Source organism: Mytilus galloprovincialis, chromosome 6, assembly GCF_965363235.1.
Source record: "Mytilus galloprovincialis chromosome 6, xbMytGall1.hap1.1, whole genome shotgun sequence".
NCBI lineage: Eukaryota > Metazoa > Mollusca > Bivalvia > Mytilida > Mytilidae > Mytilus > Mytilus galloprovincialis.
The window spans coordinates 41,284,789-41,310,492 of NC_134843.1; the positions used below are offsets into that span (position 1 = coordinate 41,284,789).

The following is a 25,704-nucleotide window of genomic DNA, read 5'->3' on the forward strand; positions in this document are numbered from 1 at the left end:
AAAAGTTGAAAGGTCAAAGGTCAAGGTCAACCTTAAAAACACTTAAAACACACTCAAAATGCTTAAAATAAGGTCAAAAACACATAATTCGCTATCTGGGACATGACCTTGACCTTTGACCTTGTGACCTTTGTCAAGGTCATTAGTCCCCAATGTCATTGGTGAAGACCCCACGGGTCTAGGACCTTTGGTTATATAGTAAAAGCTGATTTTGTCTTTTCAGAAACCTAAATCAGGGGTTATGCCCCTTACAGAAAGGTCAAATCTCTTCGGTCAAAATGTAACAAAGTTGCGCCATAATGACCCAAACATTTTCCACTATTTAAAACTTCTGTAAGTATAATGGTTTCTGAGATTATCCCATAACAAGGTGTTAGGTCAAAGGTCAAGGTCAACATACAAATTTGACCTTGAGGTATTTTTCAAAGATACATGAATTGATGATGAATGGTGAAGATCCTAGGTGTCTACGACTTACGGTTTCTGAGTTTTGGTGGCCAACCGACACCGGTTAATTTTCAGAGGGGCATAACCCTACCAATGAGTCGTTGAATCTTTTCGATCCAAATGTAACGAAGAACCGGGGTCTGGTCCTGAACAAATTTCACCCTTTGTTTTTGTTCTACCTATTACGGTTACGGTGTTGGAACGATAACAAGGTTTTTGGGTTTCGGAGGGATAACTCCGAACCGACAAAATATTTCGACTAACAGGGTGAGTTCCAGATAGGTATTCATGACACCGATACAAAGTGTGAACATGAAAGCGACACGTCTTACGGTTAACGCGGCTAAATTTGTCAAAGTTTGGCGGAAAAAGAATAATAATAATAATAATAATAATAATAATAAACAGAAGAAATACAGTAAGGTCTTTCCCTTTTGTAAAAGGAAAGACCTTAATAACAATAATACATAAATAACAAGACTACTAGCAGTTAACTGACATGCCAGCTCCAGACTTCAATTAAATTGACTGAAAGATTATGATTTAATCATATGAACATCAGGCACAATCCTTCCCGTTAGGGGTTTAGTATCATACCATCATAACATATATGAGAAGAACATAACCCGTGTCATGCCAACAACTGGTTTTTGAATAAATGTGTTTAGTTCCGATGCAAAGACCCTATAAGTGAATCAATATTAACGCCAAAATATGCAATCTTTAATGACCTGACAACAGTATCGTAACTATATCCCTTCTTAATAAGTCTATTCAAAGGTTTTGTTAGTTTTTGAGGTGAATACTGACACCTTTATGCTTTATAAAGAATATTTCCATAAAAAATTGCATGTGAAATACCTGAACGTATAAGAAGTCTGCATGTTGAGCTATATTTACGAATGATGTCCTTATACCGATGATAAAATTTAGTAAATGTTTTGACTAGTTTGTGATATGAAAACCCTGGTGTAATAATTTTTCAGTAATACATAAATTTCTCTCGTTAAAATCTAAAACATTGTTACATACACCAGCGAATCGTACAAGTTGAGATATATAAACACCGTAAGATGGTGACAAGGGAACGTCACCATCTAAAAATGGATAATTAACGATAGGAAATGAAAAATCATCTCTTTTATCATAAATTTTAGTATTCAGCTTTCCGTTAGTGATATAGATATCAAGATCGAGGAAAGGGCAGTGGTCATTGTTAGTATTAGCTTTATTTAAAGTAAGTTCAACATGATAAATTTCTTTAATATACATACTGAAGTCGTCATTATTGAGAGCCAAAATATCATCCAAATATCTAAAAGTATTATTAAATTTGTTTATCAGATGTTGTTTCGATGGATCTTTGCTTATTTTTGTCATAAATTGTAACTCATAGCAATACAAAAACAGGTCCGCAATAAGTGGTGCACAGTTAGTCCCCATTGGAATTCCGATAATCTGACGATATACGGAATCCCCAAAGCGAACAAAAATGTTATCTAGTAAAAATTCAAGGGCATATATAGTATCGAAGCATGTCCAATTGACATAGTTTTTTTTGTTTATTGCTACTTAAAAATGACATAAAAGAGTTTGAACAAAAGACTGAACTCCGAGGATAATTTAATAAGGAAAGTCTCTAACCAAATGGCAAAATCAAATGATAAAACACATCAAACGAATGTACAACAACTGTCATATTCCTGACTTTGTACAGGCATTTTCAAATGTAGAAAATGGTGGATTGAACCTGTTTTTTTATAGCGCTTAACCTCTCATCTGTATGACAGTCGCATCAAATCCAATTATGTATACGATGCGTGAACAAATCAGAAATAAAAGGTAAAATTGTCAAAATAGGGGTAAAGCGTCATCACTGTGTCACAATCTCAATTGATCTCAATTAGAACAAAAACAAACTAATATTTAACAAAGAAGCACAAAAAAGCATCCATCAAATTTAACAATCACATTCATTGCTTACTTATACATGTATTTTAAATCAACCCATAAAGGATTGAAATAGTTGAAGTCCTGTGACTGAATGACAAGGTTCACATCTACTCTAGTGTAGAGTCGCGTGTTTGACGTCAAAATGTAAATGTCACAGAGGAAGAGATATAAAATAATTTTGTCGTTCAAAGACGAGATATTCTTAGACTTAACCCTGGTTTATCAATTTTCTGCTCAGACACTGGTGAAGTAGAACCATTTCTAAGTAGCAACATTCCAGCAGCACCTGCATACGGGGTATATATCTCCCAATTGATACGACATTCCCGTGCTTGCATTTCCTATCATGATTTTCTTGATAGAGGGTTGCTGCTCACAAGGAAGCTATTAAACCAAGAGTTCCAAATGGTGAAGTTGAAATCATCCCTTCGTAAATTTTACAGACGCCATCACGAGTTGGTTGACCGTTATGGAATAACCGTTTCACAAATGATATCGGATATGTTCCTTACGTCGTAACTACAATCCCCTTCCCTTTCATGAATGTGACCTACCGAATTAGACTATTTACCGGATTTGTTATCAAATTAGCAACACGACGGGTGCCACATGTGGAGCAGGATCTGCTTACCCTTTCGGAGCACCTGAGATCACCCCTAGTTTTTTTTTTTGAGGGGGGGGGGGTCGTGTTGTTTATTCTTTAGTTTTCTATGTTGTGTCATGTGTGCTGTTTTTTGTTTGTCTTTTTCATTTTTAGCCATGGCGTTGCCAGTTTGTTTTAGATTTAGTCCCTCTCTTTAACAAAGTCTGAGTAGCAGCTCTAAGCTCTTGAACATCAAATGAGTTTGGCAATGTATATTTCATATGCAGGTGATGTTTGTATATTGCTACCGAGTTAGGGGTAATTGATAATTTCAAAATTAAAATCGTCTTGTTTCATTGTCATAGATTCTGATACTGAGATGACCGTGTATGTCAAATTCGAGGTATAAATCTAAAAATGAATCAGAGACAGCCGTGTCTGTTGTTTCTATAATTTCTAGTTCCGGAGCATATATTCTAGTTTGTGTTCGTGTTGCTTATTCTTTAGTTTTCTATGTTATGTCATGTGTACTATTGTTTGTCTGTTTGTCTTTTTCCTTTTTAGCCATGGCGTTGTAAGTTTATTTTCGATTTATGAGTATGACTGTTCCTCTGGTATCTTTCGTCCCTCTTTTAATGGGACCCAAATAAAAAAGGTTATATAGTTAATGGAAAGAAAACATCAATATATCTGAATGTGAAATTAATTTATATGACTTCTTTGATAATTATTGATTGTTTTTGACATATGTCTGAAGGACATCCGACTCATATGAAAAGGAAGAGTTCGACAAAGAGAGGCAAATAGTTGGTTCCCATAGGAATGCCGGCGACAATTTGTTGAAAAAGTCAAATCCTAAATCCACAAATATGCTGTCAATAAGAAACTCAAGCATAATGAACCATTTTCCCTCTGTGTATAATGTTTTACCTTATTAATCACTATTAACAAAAGAGGGAGTAACATTCAAACATAAACTGACAACGCCATGGCTAATAAACTAAAAGACAAACAATAGTACACAAAAGACAACATAGAAAAAAATAAGACAAAGCAACTCTAAGTCCACCAAAAACTTATTTTTAAGACTAATGAAGATGAATTAAGAAATCGCTTAGGATGCAGACAATTTATGAAAGCATTATTTTCGTTATTGAACAATACAGTCCATGATAGTGACAAAATGATTTTTTTTCTCCACACTTTACACAATGCCTTGAGATTTTATGTATCTTAATTGATTTTTCTATTAACCCATCAATGTTTTGTTATTCTATCATCACTAAGATATATCAATGTCGTGAAGAAATATATAACAACTTCATTAAGCCTTTCTATCGTTCATACCTTTAAAGAAAATTATCTGTATCATGAATATTTTATCAAAGTAAACCCATTATCTCTGGAACTTTACACGAAAAATAGTTCTATGAACTCGCACAATGTAAGTAATAAGTGATGTTGAATTTTTCATGACCATAATTAACTTTTAACGTGACTGAAACTATTTCACAATTTTTCGTCGTTTTTTGGTAATAAAGTAACAACCATTTTATATTAATGAAACCATTAAGATTTGTTCAAATTTGTTAACAAAATTGTAAAACAGCGCCGTCAAGAACTAGGGAAAATCAAAAGAGCAACAAAATTTAACACAAAACCTCGCATATGAAAGAGAACATCATTAAAAACACAATCAAACTCCGGACAGTGATCGTTTCCGTTCCGGAACATTTTCCTTTACTCCATCAATTAGTGTAGAGGTGGCACGGTAGTATTTGTATTCCAGAATTTAGGTTGCTCTTTTGTGTACCGTACTTAGGTTAATGTATCTAAACAGTGTGATTGGACAAAAAATACAGTATCAACTGAACATACTTTCCCAAACTGAGGGATGAATCAGGTGTAGAAAAATATGAAATAATTTTACATACAGATGAAAATGAATTTTTGAGAATTTTTTTAAATTTTTTATTCACTGCACCATAAAAGACCTAAAAGTACTAGTGGCCTTAGGTTTTTAAAAATAGCAAAAAAAGTAAACGGTCATGATACATATTCAAATTCATTTCTGAATAGTAAAATGAAAGTACTTCAGTTAACTGTGAATGTAGAATTTTTTGCAGTGATAGAAAGTGGTGAAAATTCTAAAAAAGGCTATCATTATCCCTTATGGGCCAGGAAATACTACCGTGCCACCTAGAGGGTAGTATGCGGACCCGTATTCGGATCGGAATTGGAACTGCCGGGGAGTTTGAAACACAATAACACTCTACATTTTTCGTATCGACGCCGTTTTGGGGGAACATTTATTTTCTCATTTAGAAAATGACCAAACATGCTCGATCGAAAGAGATATCATCAGTTTCCTCCATAACTAAAAATGTTTGAAAAGCGAAATATATATTACCTCATTTAATAAAAATAACCCCAACAACCGGAAATCTTAAGGTTAAATATATTCGAGAGACTTTGTTGTAGAAAAACTGAAAAAGATTCTTTAAACCACACAAATTGAAATAAAAATGAAAATGAGTAACACGATAAAAATTACAAGATATTCTTCTGACGCAATTTTTTCAATTTTCTTGATTATATTAATGTTTTCGATCTCCCCCTTGATGTCATTCACTTTTTATGCAAGGTTTCATTTTGAAATGATTTCATTATGTTGCAGAGCTATAAATAACTTGGCTATTATTTTTTATATCCATTTAGATGAATTCTGTCACATACGAATTAAATGATTGAAGGGGTATATCCATAGCATCAATCATTGTTATTTTGTCTTATATGCATTTCCTTATGATTCGTTTTTTTTTTAAATTATGATACACGTGCATTATAGATTAGACACAATCATTGACATTATCTGAGAATATGAAGTGTATAATGTAGAAGAGTTGATATTTAAAAATCTATCCGATTGAACGTGTTTACTTGAGTTATGTCGCTTTGTACTAATATGTAATCTGGCCGCAGTTATTAACATGATCTCTCAGTTATAAGAATGAGCTCACAGTTACTGAAATGAAATCACACTTCATATCAATTATATATTCCCTTGCATTTCTACTCTCGTCCATTCTGAGAGATTATTGCCAACTTGTATTAGTTATTTTCAACGATGATAGTTATACACGTATTCAATAATGATGATTGGTGTTTTACGTCTTGTGGCAAATACACGTCAGGATCAGAACTTTAAAACTGTTTTGTACAAGACCAACACACTGTTTGGGTTTGTAACAGGTGAGCTCTTATATGATAAAAATTCTATTCGATGCACAGAAAATGAATAAAATAATACATTAATTTCCAGATTCTTATAAAAACTTTTATGTTAGTTATCCATGGAACCCGAACACTTTAGTTTTTTGACATCTAAAATTAGTTCTGCCTCATGTTATAGACTTGCATTCATAATAAATAGTATCACACTTCCTCAGGAATTGCAGTCAAAAAGTTAGGGCCAATTTTACCTGAACCTCATTTCATACCAGAGCCATTGAAAATGTTTTTTTTCTTCTGAATAATTCCCAACTTCATGGTAAAACAGCCCAATATGTGAACTGTAATGTTCTTACAAAGTTATGGTTTATTTCCTAACAGATCACCAAATCGCAAACTCTTTAGATAACAAAAACTGCATTTTGACAGATTTTGACAAATAAAGAGTATTTACCCATAAAATGTGTAAGTAGGTTATCTTTGGCTTAAACCAAAACTATGTTGACAGTAAAGCTATGTGTTTTGTTTAGTGTTTTGGATAGACATTAATTAGTTTTGGTTGACGACACCTTGAATACAAAATTGTACAAAAAGTTCTCGTTGTTGTATCACTATATTTTCAACAGCAACATGTATAATTGACTAGTATTTTGATTGGTTTGTTATTTGTTTTTTGTAGAAGGATTTGACAATATTTTGAGCTTGCTCCTGTAAATGACTACACCCTTTTGTAATCCCATACACTATAAAGACCTTCTGCTTATGTAGTCAAGATGATTTTTATCAGAAATATTTAAGACTATGAATTCAAGAGGTTAGATGACAGTAGGCAATAGAAAAGAGACATTTAACTCTTATATGCTGCTGGTTTACTGTATGGAAATCTGCTTATAGGACTTGAATACTAAAACTTTCTCGAAGAAATAGCTTTTCAATTTGCTTGAAATTACTAGTTAAAATAATAATTTTGTTATATACATTGTCATTTAATGAGAAATAACATATTGCTTTTGTAACACGTCCAATGTCCTGCTGTGAACAAATAAGAAAGCCTTATTGTGTTATCAGTACTTTTAAAAAAGGAACCTTTTTTCAATCAAAGAAAATCTAGTCGGATTAGAATCCCATTGTTTCTACTTCGAACAGAATACAAGGGTTATTGGAACTCAAATAATTCACTCTCCGTGTCCGATTTTCTCCCACGATTGCAGCCAGTGTAGTAGAGCAGTAGAATATAACGACTGAATTATTCGAACTAAGGATAGTGAGATCAATTCATTATTATGACTTAATAAATTATTAATCGACATTACAATCGTGACAATCCATAAATTTGGCATACTATTAAAATACGCACGGTACAGTATATAATAGGTCCTTTTACACTGTTTAGTTATCTTGTAAAATCAAACGGTGTTAATATGATTTATCAAGATACATAGTACACCTTAAAGACCTTTAACAGTTTAACAAAAACATTATTGTTGTCTGTTATAGTGGATAAATAACACCAAGTTAAGTTAGTATCAACCTTATAAAATATTTACTAAAACACCATACAAAATATCAATACTCAATTAACGAGAATCGTTAATGGCTGAAAATTTTACATTTTAAGGTAAGGTACTAAAGTATATCATATAAGTTAGACATATGTAGATCTTGGTTTATCTGGGACAATATCCAAACGTGGATTAATTAACAGAAATGTTTAGTTTGGTGATAAATCGTAGAACAAAAATTTAAGACTACCTTTCCTGATAAAAAGTAAAATCACAAAAATACTGAACTCAGAGGAAAATCAATTCGGAAAGTCTATAATCACATGGAAAAATAAATAACAAAACGCATCAAAAACGAATGGACAAGAACTATCATATTCCTGACTTGGTACAGGCATTTTCAAATGTAGAAAATGGTGGATTGAACCTGGTTCTATAGCTAGCTAAACCTCTCACTTGTATGACAGTCGCATCAAATTCCATTATATTGTCACCGATGCGTGAACAAAACAAACAGACACAATAGGTAAAAAGGTAAAAAAAATAGGGGTACAGCAGTTAACATTGTGTTATCATCTAAATCAATATAAAAACAACAAATGTAATGAAGAAGCACAAAAAGGCATACATCAAATTTAACATCCTCATTTTGTTTATGTTATACGATTTAATTTATCTATGTAAAATGCACCCATAAAGGGTGGAGGGTATTAAGTACTGGTGGAAAATTGCGCGTTTGAAATTCGCACAGGTAGACATGAAATAATTTTGTCGTTCAAAGTATGACGGGATACATGAATACAGACACGTAAAATAGATATAACAAAAACAGACTTAACAGTAAAAGTAATAATAATAAACAAAATAATAGTGTAGTTCAAAGTATGATGAGATACATAAGTACAGAGTCACGTCAAATGTGTATCACAGAAAAAAGACATAACAGTAAAAGTAATATTAATAAATAAAATAATTTTGTCATTCAAAGTATGACAAGATACATAAGCACAGAGTTACGTCAAAAGGATATAACAAAAAACAGACTTAACAGTAAAAGTAATATTAATAAAGACAAATAATAGATTAGAACAAGGACAAATGAAAGAACTATAAAACACATGATAAACAACATCAGTACGCAGAATCTATACATCAAGACCATCGTGTATTATTTGTGAAGTTGATACAGAATATTTATCAACAAGGTCTTGGTATCTTCCGATGAACTTTTTTAGAAAAAGGACGAGACGTTCTTTGACATACCCCTGGTTCATCAACTTTTTACTCAGACACTGATGACGTTTTACAAAGTCTGAGTAGGAGCTGCAAGCTCTTGAATATCGAATAAGTTGGAAAATATATATCCAATATGAAGGTGAAGTTGGTATATTGCTACTAAGGTGGGGGAAATTTATAATTTCAAAATTAAAATCGTCTCGTTTGTCATAGATTCTGGTACTGAGATGACTGTGTAAGTCAAATTCGAGATGTAAGTCTAAAAATGAGGCGGAGGAAGCCGTATCTGTTGTTTCTTTAATCTCTAGTTCTGGGGGATATATTAATGGAACCCAATCAGAAAAGTTCGGATTGTTTATAGAAAGAACATCATCAATATATCTGAAAGTGAAATTAAATAATATGGCTTCTTTGATCTTCTTGTTTTTGACAAGTGTCTGGAGGAACTCCGATTCATATGAAAATAAGCATACTGACCACTTGTTCTTCTGTGTATCATGTTTTACCTTTTTTGTTTGTCACTATTAACGAATTATGAAATCCCAAAGTAATAAATTTATAGCGTATGCTACCATTTTTATGTTGAAAGGCATTGTGGATTATTTCTTTTAGGCGATTTTTCAATTTCACATGGGGAATGGTGGTATTCAGGGTTGAAAAATCAAAAGTTTTGATAGAACTAATTTCAGAAAAAGACCGAGATTTAAAATTGTCTAGAAGTTCTTTAGAATTTTTAAGAATCCACATATGGTTAATACCACTACGGGAGTAAACAGTTTCACAGTATTTCTGAAGACCCTCTTTCACTGCGGATAGAATTTTAGTCAATCTAATGGACAATTCTTTAGTGGAACATGAAGATGAGCCAGCAATATACCGTTGTTTGTACGGAATTTTGTGAAGCTTTGGTATCCAATACAAACAAGGTTAGTCCTCCGATTTGGTGTTCAATGTAATGTTTATTGAAGCCATGAAGGACTTATGATTTGCTAAAAAGTCATCCTTGTCAAATGATATGTCTTTGTATGTGGGATTACCTGAGTGCTCCTTTATACCCAATTCTTTTACAAGACATTCGTAGTAATACGATTTACATACAAAGACAATATTATTTGAAGCTTTGTCCGCAGGAACAACAACATACTTATCATGAAGAGATGATATACATTTCATGGCCTCTTTGTCTCTGAAAACGGACTTTGGTCGATCGTTCACACAGTTTTTCAACTTGTGAATGCGACGTTTTATCAGAGACCTGATAGTTTTAATAATAATTTTTAGTTATATGACAAATTTCAACAACATTATGAATAAGAGGTGATATGGACATACCTCAATGAAACAACCACCCAACAAAAACAAATAAAATAATCAAAACAAGTAGCGGTAGAAATTTTCTGTGTAAATTGTCAACAAAAGACTCATCAGTGACTTTCGAATCATACATCTGTTCTGATTTTTTTGTTCGAGTGTTAAAAAACAACCTTTCACAATATACGCATACATATAACAAGCAAAACCGATCTCACAGATGCGGGAAATTGCTGGTTCCATCCCCGGCCTGTTCAAACCGAAGATTTCAAAAGTGTATCTACTTTTTATACACTAAGTCTTGGAGAAAGAGCAAAATATTGGTCGAGTCGGAATAATTTGTCTGAGTAGGGTTAAATATTTTCCTGCATATTTGCTACCTAGTGACCTTTATAATCTGGCTCAGCTTGTCGGTCTAGTAAAAAGCATGGTGCTTTGTGTTAATATCGAATTGACATTTCCTGAATATTCATTTGATTTCCCATTTGAAGTTAAAATGCTATCCATTACCACGACACGACTCAATACGTACAAAGGACTTATCCTCGAGTGCAGGAGTTCTTCGGTAAGAACCCCGGCCAGTTCAAACCACGGACTTGAAAATGCTATTTGTTTTTTCTCCATTAAGAATGCGGCATTAACGGGTTAGAGCATTTCCTGGGGACTGATTATAATCTCGGTTTTTAAATTAAAAGTCAAGGTTTACTTCTAGGATGAGAAGCTGTAGTTGTCCAGGGAGACTAAGTGAAATGTCTTAAGATTTCTAATTTTTCGATTGTAATTCTTTAACATTCAGTGACAATTCTGGAAGTGCTTCCAGAGAGAAGGACAATAAATATAAGCAAGCCGCTGTGTGCTGCATTAAAAAAAGATATAGTTTTTATACTGTTATATGTTTCCTACGTAGGTATCATTTCAATAGTTCTTTCAATTCTTAGAAAGCCACCAACAGCATATAACAGTATTCCACTCCTCGGTAAAAAACGGATATTGCAAAAGATAAAAGAGAAAAAATGGAATGTTGATAGACTTTGTATAATGCAATAGATCGATACATCTAACAATAAAATGAATTTCTAACACATACAAGAATTACTAGAGTGGAAGTTCAGTAATCAGTCGTGATAAATTGATTCTTTGGAAGGTAATTCAGTCATGGTAAGAATACTGTTTTTATTTGAATTCTTTAATTAAAAACTATCCACATCGCTACACCAGGTTTTTGTAATGATGTAATACTTAGATTGTCAGTTTGTTATTTTTTTCTTAGTTTACAGGCTTTTAAATTCGTGGAATTGATAATTGGTTACCAGGCAAAAGTAAAATATAGTATGGATAGCTAGATCAATATATTTGTATTTAGTTTCATTATTTATTTGATTTGATTCCATATCGTACTTTCCATAGGATACAACCACACCATGGAGACACTTATGTGTCTATATGAAGAGAAATTTATGTTTAGATAAGCATCTTATATCTCAAACTAGGAGTTAAATTGGCACTCCTAATTTTATTTTACACTCACATAGTAGTTGTATATCAATTGTTTTGATTTGACCGATTTTGGTTTTGAAACTCGTCAATATAAGATAAAAAAAACTTCACGAATGTTTTTACTCCAAAAGAGCGTTTCGTCTACATTAGACACAGCAGTGGCGTTCAAATAAGATAGTTAAAAGCCCATATACAGAAAAAATTTCGAGATCGTTGAGGTCCCAAAAGGGTATCACTGTAGTATCCATATTTCAAAGATTGAGTGGTTATTGGCTTATGTATTCCATGTCTTAAACAAATATATTCCTGACCCTCACCAGCCATTGCTAGATTTATCTGAACACTGTTACATCATAATATGAATAGAATAATTTGGTCCCAGTCAGAAGAAACATAAGAAAGTAGTACATATTCTAAGCAAAAAAATGATAAGTACCTGTTTTGTATTATCGTACTTCAGGGAACCAGTGTGCTCAGATATCCAATTAAAGACATGTTCACAAGTCAGGATTCGCATAGAAACATTCATTATAATACTTCTATGGGTTAAGGTATAGTTGTCACTTTATTTGAACTTAAGACATAATAGCTATGTATGCTTGAAGCTGCATAATTTAACATAGAAAGCAATGGGGCTATGAATTAGTGGAGATATTCCAATAATGTTAAGCAATTAACACCAGTGATATTTATTATTTTATTTGTAGGTGATCTTAGAAGTAGACGTGGCGCAAGGTCTGAAGTAGACGAATATTACAAAAAATATAGCAGCATAGGAGACAATAGGTTTTACTCCATTACAAAAAATAACCAACAGTTTATGTTTCACATAACTATTTTTTTTAAAGAAATGTGACAATCTTAAGAATGAATGAACTATGAAAACCAAAAAGAGAGAACATTTCTTGACCAATAGTTCACCGATGATGTTACCCTCAATTCAAAACGCAGTTGATCATTTTAGGACGGCAATGACGAGACAGAAAAGTAATATTGTGCGTCTCCCTCCTCTGACAAAAAGTCCTGATTATTATGGCGGTCGCATTAAATATAAGCATAGATCTTCTGAGGAAGCAATGCGAAACTCGGAAAACTGGGATAAACTTAAATTCATCTTGAGTGAAGAAAGTACAACGAATTCTATTGACATGGTATACGAAGTTAACAAACCCGGCAGTAATATAATGGATACCTTGGAATGTTCTCCGCCATTGATATCTACATCGGTATCCAAGAATATATTTGAAAATAAAGTCAAAGAATTAAATTTGAAAAAGAACGATACAGGAAAAACAACATTGAAAAACTTTGAGGAAGAATTAAAAATACCCGAAGATCAAGTGACAAAAACTTCTCGCAATATACACGATGAAAAAATCGAGAGTGTGACAATAGATGCAGACGACAAATTTTTCAAAGCGGAAAATAAATTTCAAAAAAATAATCTTAAAGAATCAGAAGATCAAAAACCTTTACAAAAGAAAGTGCGATTCGATTTAAACGACACTACACAGAGAAATAAATTCGCTGAATCGTTTAAATCACAACGGACCAAGAATAAAAAATGTTTTCTGACAAAAACCAAAGTTTCAGATCTCACGATGCCACAGAGTCCTTCAAGTAGATCCATTCATCAGAGCAAAAAGGTGGGACTAGCAATGAAACAGATAATAAGAGGACAAACTATTGGCAAACATGGTCGCTCACAAAGATGCTAAAACATTTGTATAGAATCCTTCTGAACACGTTGCTGTTTTTTTAAAACTGTATACGCCGTTCTTTTCTGGTTGGTAGACATAAATTGAACTATCATTTTCATTAAAATCATGTTCATGTATTGTGCAATAAGATTCTTATTATATGAATAGAATATTACTGTACGCATCAGTACTGTTGAATACACAATTTATCAAATAGTTATTATGAGACTCAGATCAGCTATCTTGCTAATGATTTGACGAAAAAAATTGTCCGCGAGAAATTGGTATGACCACACTTTCCATTCGGCATCTGGTGTTTACAATTTGATTAAAAAATCAAACAACGCGCTTCCTAATAATGTTTAAATACGTAGTCCATGCTGTATAGTTTTTATTAAACACATGTCACTAGCTCCAATGCTTGATTTTAATTTGGAATTGCTTGTTGAATTAAATAAATATGCAAAATATTTCTGATTGCATTAATATCTGATTAAATCAAATGTGTTTCATCGTCTTTTTTTTTTATTTTTGTCAAAGTATCTCGATAGGCTATGAAGTAACCTTTGACAATATCTGCTTCCTTTTCGGGAGTAACACCTAGGCAGGGATATCAGCTGACAATCGTGAATGAAATCCGTCTGTTACAGTTTATCGATTGTTGTTGTTACGAAAAGGTATATTCTCGACGCTGAGGTTGACAAATAAAACTTTAAATATGGGGACGGTGTCAAAACATTGATTATAGATTAAAACATGTAAAATTTAAATCCTGTGCGCCTTGGTTAATTCAAATTACATTCATAATATAACCTCGTATATGACAATTGCTTTTGTGTTATCATTGTTGGCTATCATAAGACGTGAAATGTGTTCACGTGCAGGAGTAGATAGGATAGAAAAAAAGGGGGGCTGAGAGTTGTACAAGTTCATTCGATTCTAGATTGATAATATATACATAGTAAGCCAGTTAGATATTAGTTTTATTGTTTTATTACAGTTCCTGAAAAAGTTCAATCTGTGGCTCCACTAATATAATCCCACACAAAGCTCTATAGTTTGGTTGATTTGTATAGATTATCGGGTTTTCTACACACTTATATCGTAAAATATCAGCCGCGAGCCACAATGTGAACCTTTTTGGCGAGTGAGCGTAGCGAAGAAAACCCGATTATCTTTTTATCGTTCTATTACTGGTCGTTTCTTTTTCCCTAAGACAGTTTTACGCTTGACAAAAGCAAGCTTGATAACGTCTCCTCTCGCATTGTGACGTCGCTGATAACTTCTCCTCTCACATTGTGACGTCGGTAAATGCCTGGTCTCGTTTTGAAGTCTTGATACAAGAATTACGGAGCAACAGAGTAGGGTGATATAGGCAGAGGGAAGGACGATAATTTTTTCTCTCGGGTGTCTCCATAAGCTTCCAATGAATCTGAAAGTTTTTAAGCGCCCTAGAATGTGCTCGACATATACTTGACACTCTGATATACGCAAATTCATTTTATTTCTTCTTTTTGCTCGTGGTTTAGCTATTAGTTGATGGCGTCTGAAGGGGGTAACGATAGGTGATCGACACTGATAAATTTTAAGATGACATATTAATTTGAAATAATTTATAACAAAACCATTTACAAAGAACAAATATGCCAGACAGTAGCCAAGTGAGCTTTTCTTATCACTTTGCGTCCGGTGTCGTCGTCGTCCGTCGTCGTCCGGTGTTAGCTTTTACAAAAATATTCTCCTCTGAAACTACTCGGCCAAATTTAACCAAACTTAACCCAACTTGGCCACAATCATCATTGGGGTATTTAGTTAAAAAAATGTGTGGCCTTACCCCGGTCAACCAACCGAGATGGCCGCCATGGCTAAAAATAGAACATAGGGGTAAAATGTAGATTTTGGCTTATAACTCTGAAACCAAAGCATTTAGAGCAAATCTGACATAGGGTAAATTGTTTATTAGGTAAAGATCTATTTGCCCTGAAATTTTCAGGTGAATCGGACAACCGGTTGTTTGGTTGCTGTCCCTGTATTTGCAATTTTAAAGAAATTATACCGTTTTTTGGCAATTATCTTGAATATTATTATAGATAGAGATAAACTGTAAACAGCAATAATGTTCAGCAAAGTAAGATCTACAAATAAGTTAATATGACTAAAATGGTCAGTTGACCCCTTAAGGAGTTATTGCCCTTTATAGTCATTTTTACCAATTTTTCGTATTTTTTCTAATCTTTTACAAAATCTTCTCCTCTAAAACTACAGGCCCAAATTTAACCATGCTTGGCCATAATCATCATTGAGTTGTCTAGTTTAAAAAATATGTGCGGGGACCCTGCCAACCAACCAAGATGGCTGCCATGGCTAAAAATAGAATATAGGGGTAAAATGTAGATTTGGGCTTATAACTCTGAAACCAAAGCATTAAGAGCAATTCAGATATGGGGGTTAAATTGTTTTGCAAGTCAAGAGCTATCTGCCCTCAAATTTTCAGATGAATCCGACAACTGGTTGTTGGGTTGCTGCCCCTGAATCGGAAATTTTTAAGGACATTTTGCTGTTTTTGGTTATTATCTTGAATATTGTTATAGATAGAGATAAACTGTAAACAGCAATAATGTTCAGCACAGTAATATCCACAAATAAGTCAACATGACCAAAAAGGTCAGTTGACCCCTTAAGCAGTTATTGTCCTTAACCCCAACCCCCTCCCATTTTTTGCATTAGAGTTTCTTAAACATATTATGGGATAATTTATTAATATATATTCTTTATATTTCTAATGGTACATATGTTATTGGATATTCGTTCCATACGGAATATATACAATAAAATTGTCTCAATAATATTCAAAGTATACACAGGTAATCTATTTTGTGTTTTGACACAGTCCCTACATTTAAAGTCTAAATTGTCAACCTCAGCGTCGTGAATATACCTTTTCGTAACATGTCTAGTTAAACCATTTTTGCTTGTTCAATGACATATCTTCTGAACAGATTCTATATATTGTATGTTAATCGCATGTTTTCTAAATCTTTGATATCGAAAGCATAATCAAAAAGATGTTTTTATTCATTTGTTATAAATTTTATGTAGCATGATTATTAATGATTTAAAATAAAATAATGAAAAAATCATAGTCTTTTGTTTATGTGTAAAAAACGTATGCCCAATATTAAATTTAAATTTGATAGAATTGATGAATAATTTGAGACAAACAAATAATTACAAAAAAAAAAAAAATATTAATAAGTTTATTCATATTAATCATTAGGCCATATTGGGATATTATCGATGTTTTAACATTTCTTCTCTATTAATGAGGAGTGTATGCAGACATTGCCAAAAAATGATCTTAAGTCCATTTAGATTAGATGCATATTGCTTTTTACGTGGTTTACTTATTGTTCAAAGCTATTGTTTAAATTACTATGAAAGTTGAACAAATGAACACAAGTACAAAGAGATGGTGAGAAAGAAAAATATGAAACCATAAAAATCAGAAAATACCATAGTCAAACAGAAAGAAAAAACATCAAAAAGAAAACATCAATTATAACAAAACACATAACAGAAAAAGAAATTTGGTCGACACATTTCAACCGGTCAATAATCTCAGACGAATTCTGATGCACCGGAAGGGAAGAGAGGCACGCCCTGCTACGCTAATGGAGCACGTAGAGTTATTTTTATTTTTTCAAGTACGAACTATACGTTGATAAGTTGCATTCAGTAATGTCACAATCGGAAAAAAGAAAACGGGATTGTAGTAACATATTTTTGATGATCTCTGACATCCATATTCCATAGTCAACTACCATATCTTGAAAGTGCTCATTCAAGTTTTGAAAAAGGCAACTTTAACTGTACCTTTTGGGACCCTTAGTTTTAATAGTTTTAGTATCAAACGCAATCTTCTATCAAAGAAATCCTGACTGGAAAACGAAAGCGCCATTTATATAGTAGTTATACACTCCACTCGCTAGGGCTGCTGAAATTATGCATCTCTGAATTTAGTAAACAGTATACGGTTAGATTGTTGGAGTAGCATTATTTTTTCGATGAAATGTGTAGAGTTTGCTAAAAAAATTTCCCAGTTATAATTATTCTGCTATAATTATAGGAAATCTCTCAATTAAATTCACATCATTTGATGTTCTAATTATTCCACAGACGCTAGTTCAATAATTCTTTAAAGAAACACATGTATATGCTAAGACAAGATGTAGTATACTTCTACATGATGGTCACGCAGGGTCGATGATGTAGTATACATACCAATGAGACAACTATGTACTAGAGTTCATGCAAACAACTATTTATCACTTTTTGACCTTCGACAATGAGCAAAACCCATATAGTGTAGTCAGCTATAAAAGGCTACTACATGAAAAGATATTAAACAATTCAAACGATAAAACCAACGGTCCTATTTATGGCAAAACAATAAACGAGACATACACATGACAGACTGCAACCAGCGTTTGAGCGTTTTATACAGTTGCTGCGTACCTTTATCCAAATTTTATAGTTTGAGAATCTTTGAGACGTTTTACTAAATCCATTTAACAACATTAAGGATTGTGCCGAACATAACATTACATAGCCACCACTATCTCAAACTTGGAATATTGAATAAATCTATAATACTAAAATTACGAGGTCCAATTTGTCAGCCGTCATCACGTAAAAACGACGAATCAAAGAATTCAACTTTATATATAACTAATATAGTACAAAGGTGTAGATTAAAAATTACACCACTCCAGGTCCTTTTGTTTTCCACGTAATTAATATTGCCAATAATTAAGAAGTTCCGGGTCGAGTCCGATACCGATACCAATAGTATATTCACCTGTTGCCTATTACCTTATCTGTACGTTCTGCATCTGACAGGCGCACCAACAAACGGTGTATTCAGGATTAATATGCTATATACACGGGTCATAATCACAGGGTTGACACTGCTAAATTGTCAAATTTTTAGCTTTTGTAGTATTTCAAAGAATTTAACTTTATATATAACTAATATATTAGTACAAAGGTGTAGATTAAAAATTACACCACTCTAGGCCCTTTTGTTTTCCACGTAATTAATATTGCCAATAATTAAGAAGTTCCGGGTCGAGTCCGATACCGATACCAATAGTATATTCACCTGTTCCCTATTACCTTATCTGTACGTTCCGCATCTGACAGGCGCACCAACAAACGGTGTATTCAGGATTAATATGCTATATACACGGGTCATAATCACAGGGTTGACACTAATAAATTGTCAAATTGTTACCTATTGTAGTATTTTAATCAGTAAGACTTTCTAAGATAACAATACGAATACTAAAAATCTGGACTAAAAATAAGGCGTATAGGTACAGTTTTCAATTTGTTAGCGGGCATGACGTAAAACCGTGAATCAAAGAATTCAACTTTATTTATAACTAATATAGGACAATGCTGTTGATTAAAAAATACTCCATTCCAGGACCTTTTGTTTTCCAAATAATTAATATTACCAATAATTGATAAGTTCCAGTTCGACGGGTTCAAACAGAAAGATTTGAAAGCAGAGAAAACTGTGTATCTTATAATCAGATGACAATACTAATACTAAAATAAGGCTTGCGCATAGTTATATACTTTAATTTAGTCACAGACCCGCGATATCACGGGTGTGTTCTAGTATTAATTATAAGTGAATGCAGGCCAATAATTTCGCTTTGGCACGTTATGACTGTCATACCAAATGGACATCTTTATATGCAGAAAACATTCATTTTGTTTGCTCTATGTACATAATTGCCAAGGGCGTAAAAACTATCTGAAATATATTGAAATACCTCAGTACTATCTTTCATTGAGAATGTTTTTTTTACAATTAAATGGTTTCTAATAAAATTTCGTCTGCCCTTGTATTCCAGAAACAATAGTATGTTACAAGCATCGAAACTCCAAAATTTGACTTATTTATGACAAATGTAGGTTGTAAGTATATAAGGTTCCTCGACAAAGTTGCTGCTTTTCCCTCTGCATAACAAAAACTTGCTGAAATATTGTGTAATTTAAAAATTAACATTTTACCTATAATATCTTTTTTTTTGTGTGGAACATAGATTCCGAAGCTCTATTGCTCACAAGCTAACTTTTTATAAGTTCGGGTTCTACCTTCTTAAATGTATATAGTAATTCACCCCTCATGGCTGGGTCCCAAATACAAAAAAGTTAAAATTAATAGGAGTTATATTTTTCACCATTCGTTTAATCCATATCTAAATGCACATGCATATCATGGGCAGTCAAAGAAAGCTCGAATGATAAAATGTAATATTATTGTTTTCTTTACGTTGTTTTTAAACTTTAATGGCTTATTTGTTGAAAAATAAATATAAAAATTACCGTTTTGTATAGCAAACTGTTTAACTACACCTACAACGAAGATGAAACCTCCGAACCAATACATGATATAACCCTTTGATGACTTCGGATGCTATTAAAATATCGACTTTGAAGCATATAATAAATCAGTTTTGTGTTTTTTTTGTATACCTACACCTTCTGAATGATACCATGAGATAAATGTGTACTGCTTGAATTGTAAGTTCTATGTTTATTCCTTTAACTTTTTTAAATACAAACTTCACAGTTTCCAATTGCTCCGAGTACTCAAACTGCATTCGTTTAGCCAAAGTCACAGCGGAGCTCTTAAAAATTTTCATATAGACTAAATAATTTGTTGTTTTTTATGACTGACATTATGCACGTCATTGTAACAATCATTCTAATATTTTAAATGTACAATAAAAGCCTTTAATAGCTGACTTTGTGGTATGGCCTTTGCTCATTGCCGTACGGTGACCTATAGTTGTTAATGTCTGTGTCATTTGGTCTCAATCGACAATTTCACTAGAAAAAAATACAATCTATGAAAATGTCGCCATGTGACATGCACAAAAGGTCAACTTTAAAAAATGAGCACTTAAAATGTGTACCCGGCATCTGCCATTTGAAAATGGAATTGTAAGCAGTGTCAATTGACAACTAAATAGTGGGAAATAAAACAAAACATCAGGTATTCAATTTTTACGGATGTGAAATTAAGCCTGGATGGAACATGGGTGATCCTCGTTTCAGAATCATAGAATGTTTGGAGATCTGTTCAAATTCAATTTGTCTATGATTTAACATGAATTTACAATTATACACGTGATTCAATGTAGTTAATTATGGTACATTTACAAAATAGACATAGTATGGCAAATTTGTCTGGATCATTAATAAACTTAGGTAGAAACCCTACTGTCAAAATAGGTACAATGGGTACCCTCACGTTATACAGAAAACAAAGTAATCCTTTGTCACAGCAAAACATGTTGATTAGGGACTTTCCTTTTTGAATTTTCCTCGGAGTTCAGTATTTTAGTGATTTTATTTTTTAATAGCCCGGAGTCATTTAATGAAGAATTAAAACTGTAAAGTTTTACAGATGTGAAATGCATCATAACGTATACATTTGTCAACAATACAAATTTCATGCATCGAAAAAGCAAGCAAAAACAAAAATAACGCAGTCGAAAAAATCAAAAATATTAAGAATTTGTAAATAATAGAAAAATATGATGTAAATGAAAAATATAGGAAAAAGAAATAAAAGAATGTAGTTTTTATTAACAGAGTTCTAAGACACAGAAAAATGTTATTAATGTTATTCAAATAAGAATAACTAACATATACGAAATTATTGTAAATTGTAAAAGAGCAAAAAGAGCAATTTACTTTTTTTCTTCTAAAATCTATACTATAGCTAAGTCTGCTTCATGCTGACTTGTATTAAGATATTGACATAGAAGGCTTATTTGTAAACAAACTTTTTTCATTTAAACTTAAGTCATATTTTAGAAGTTAGAGAAATGTTTGCAATTTATTTTTGTCATTATTCCAAAATAAGTACATTGTATGTATTACAATTCTCTTTATTGACAGACTATGCACTTATTAACAATAGTGTCGTTTATGATAAATGGATAACATTTATGAGATGTATACATTTGGATAGTGCAATGTCTATGGGCTAGTAGTATGTGAGTAAATATTCTAAAAGATATTTTTGTTACAATGTTATTTTCCTTTTTTCAAGTATAAGAGACAAACTAGAAGGATTAAAAGTGGCCCTCAGATTAAAGTGTTTTGTTCATATGGTCATAATACCGACGTTTTACATAGAAATAGTTGTGATGTAAGCATTTATACAAACATACTTCATTTTGGCACGGCACGAAGCTATGACCCCTTAATTATGTATTATTTGTGTTTGAACGTTAGTTTCGATCCAATTTTCCCATAATTTATAATATATTCTTTTTAAAGTTAGTTTAGATTGCCCCCCCCCCCCCCCAAAAAAAAAATTGTGTATAGAAATTTAATAAAAACATTACAATTTTGGTATAATGCATTTCGATCGTAGCTAACGGCTCCAAAAATGTAATTTTTAATCATATTTAGTATGTAGTTATTTCAAGTACATTGTGAACTTTTGTAAGACATGTATTTTATTTTGTATTTCGGCGTTGAAAGTATGTCGATTATAAAAACAAATTGGTACATTTTTGTAATTTATGATAATGTTAAAAAGTGAACATTGTCCATTTTGGTAGACACTTATCTTTTACATGTTCGATTTGAAGATGTATATTTATAAAAATTCTAAAATACATAATTTACAATGCAGGTGCTCGATGAATTGCATAAGTATTTTTGTGTATTTTAGTTTAGACGCCATATAATTAACCATCGAGGTGACACCCGAAGACTGCCGACGATGATATAACCCGATACAAAGGATAGATATACATAGATAGAAAACTTGTCTCAATCTTCCTAGGTCTGTTTGATTTTCATATTTATGTTTCTTATTTCTTATTTATAACTGTTGATGTAAATGTCCTTTGGTTTTTTGAGTCTTGGTTCACTCCTTGGTTTTGATTGTTATTATCATTTAGCTTAAAATGTATGTTAATCATCGATTTTACCTGTATAAGACATGTCTTTATTGATCGAATTGGTCATTTAAATAGTTTACCATCGTTTCACTTTCAATGCTGACATTGATTTCCTTTTAATAACTGAACTCGGCTTATTCATGCGATACCCATCTCTAGCTAAGAGGTTAAATTGAAGGTCAAACGAATACGGATTCATTAAGGTTGAATGATTCACTTGCAAGTGAATAATTCATTAGCGATGTTTCTTTCTTGGCTTGTTTTGACAAAATTGAACCAAACCGACTTCTAAAAGCGAATTATTATTTCACTTTCATTAATTATTGATTTTTTTATGTCTCTTAGCTATTGCCCCGTTAAGTAATTTGAAATATTGTATTGTTCAGCGTATAAAGAATAAAGAATCATCCATAAATTAAAATATCTCAATTGAAGACTTATTGTTTGATTTACAATTGTAGAAAACTGTACTTCCTGGTCGCTATAATAACAGCTAATTAAGCTAATTTGTTTTAAGGAGGAATGAATACACAATCATATATAAGTTCTTTAAATCACCTAACATGATTAGGACTTAGTACGCCAACAATGTAAACTGATTTAGTTTACCGTTTTCAGCTTGGGTCCAATACTTTAGCTATTTAACTTTTTTTCCTTTTAACTTCATCACAAAAAAAAAAAAATATTATGTAATTTGAAATAAAAGACATTCGGAATGCTAACTATAAAATGCAGATTCAAAATAAAGTATTTGGTAAAAACGTGATTAACTATCTTTTGTAAAAAAATAAAATAACCCCCCCCCAACAATTGCTCCTTACATAGATATTACTAAATGGTACCATCAAGACATTAAATAGTAAACACAGATTTACGTGTTAAAGAAATCGTCGAATTATAAAAAAGAGGAATGTTCATGCTCCAAATCTAGATTTTTTTTTCATTTATGTGTGGTAATTGACAAACACATTACACAAACATTTGATAAATAACTTAAGCAACTCAGCAACAAGAACCGTAACAAAAACTGGGGTGGTCTCTGGTGCTACGGTACAGCTCGCTTTCAATAAATAAAATATATATTCTAAAAGTGTGCAACACCACAACTAGATAAAAAGATAAATGAACATTAAAATATACCACATGTGAAGCAGGATCTGAATACCCTTCTTGAGCACCTGAGATTATAGTCTTTTTGACTTCTATAAATCTTCAAAAAATAATTCTTAAAAATTCACTTTTAAAAATAAATATTTTTTTCTTCATATATGTTAATGTATGATATATACGAACTCTGACTTTGAATATCATAATTTTGAATCAATAATAAATGAATAGCTCTGACCAGCAATCATTTAAGTTTCATGTCATGTGATTACTGAGCTTTCTGTATACATGGTTTTGTATTTTTTTAATTGTTCAATTTTTGTGAGTAACCTTAGTCCTTTGTAATATTTTCGACTGGGCATTAATAACATCTTTGTAGATACATGCAAGTTCATTGATAAAATCTTATAAAAACCAGTTAAAAAAACTTAGATGATGGTAATTTTTCATGACATGTATATTGTGCTTTAATATTGAAATGAGTAAAGTCACATGGTACAACGAAACAGGTTTAAAGCAACTTAAATGATTGCTGGTCAGAGCTATTCATATGAGTAAAGTCACATGGTACAATGGAACAGGTTTAAAGCACATGTCTAATGTTTTTGTTTTGAATGGGTAACTTTTTTTATTATTGATTCAAAATTATGATATTCAAAGTCAGAGTTCGTATATATCATACATTAACATCTATGAAGAAAAAAATATTTATTTTTAAAAGTGTCTAATGTTTTTGCTTGAATGGAAGGCTGTTACACTACTCATACTTACTCCATTGAGTATTTTATATAAAAAGAAATAAAAGTAACATAGACACCTAATGGGTAACTTTTTTGATTATTGGTTCAAAATTATGATATACATAGTCAGAGTTCGTGTATATTATGCATTAACATACATGAAGAAAAAAAAATAATTTAAAAATGAACTTTTAAGAATTATTTTTTTAAGATTTATAGAATTCAAACGGACTGTACCACTAGTTTTAGTGAGGTTCGTGTTCGTATTTGTTTCTATAGGTTTTAGTTTGTTACCCGGATTTGTTTTCTCTCAATCGATTTATGACCTTTGAACACCGGTTTACTACTGTTGCTTTTATTTATATATTTGTGATATGTTTTGTAAGGATGTCAAGTTGGTGAAGATTTTCTAATCTGGTAATCGTTTGATTAACCGAGCGATACTCGAGTACTCTCTCGGTTATATATTTACCATGTTTACAGAGTGGTAACACAAAATTATATCCATTTTATGTGTTGTGGGTCCTTACCTTATGAACGTAAAATCCATCAACAATATTATAAGATAATAGTCCAAGAAGTTTTATACCATAATTAATAGTTCATTTATTACATGTACCAATTGTGTAAGCTGGCAATCATCAAATCAAGCAATTAGGTAATATCTATACAAAAACGATTTTTATAACAACAGTATTTGGAAACCGAAAAAAAAAAATTCATTTAATGATCGCCAAAGGGGTGAAGATAGGAACTTACTAATGCCTTTAATCAATCTTTAAGGGTCGACACAGTGTGCAACGAATTTGTTCTTATTGAAAAATATCTTGTCATTTTTTTCTGGGACGAGGCAATTTCTTAACTTTGTTAGGTAACTAACAGTTCTGTTGATGAAAATATATGCTCTGATGATACAGAGGTGGCGGAATGACAAAGATTAGCTTAAAGGGTAGGCCTTGGAAAATTGCTCTTGTTCACATATCCTTTCTCCGTTTAGAGGAATTTTAAATTGCAGTTAAACGCAAACATTTGAATCGTACTTTATTTTTTTTCATTAATTTTTGTTAATATTTTTTATATAAATTTCCAAGGATGCGCTCTCAATATTTTGTTAAGCTTAAAGTAAGCGACAACATTCTAATAGGAAACCGATTAGTCGAGTATCATTTTGGTATTCGATACTCGGTACTACTGAGCGATACTCGAGTACTCGTTGACATTCCTAATATTTTGTAATGTTTTTACCTCATACTTTTTTAATTAGTAAGTCACATTAGATTTTCCATTTTCTACCAACCCAAGTCTTAAAATGAAATCTTAATTGTTTCTAAATTTTAAATATCCTTTGTTTAACTTTTAAAATCCCCTATACTTCCTCATTGTTAACCAAATGTTTTT

General features: G+C 32.1%; 1 protein-coding gene across 2 annotated transcripts in view; it reads left to right on the forward strand.

Annotated features, from left to right (window-relative positions):
- Window positions 1-22,224: 22,224 nt before the first annotated feature.
- Window positions 22,225-25,704, forward strand: part of LOC143079589 (von Willebrand factor D and EGF domain-containing protein-like) — a 37,006-nt gene continuing 33,526 nt past the window's right edge. For both annotated transcript variants that reach the window (XM_076255004.1, XM_076255006.1), the window contains exon 1: window positions 22,225-22,341. The gene's annotated coding sequence lies outside the window, so the exon portion shown is untranslated. The remainder of the gene's footprint in view (window positions 22,342-25,704) is intronic.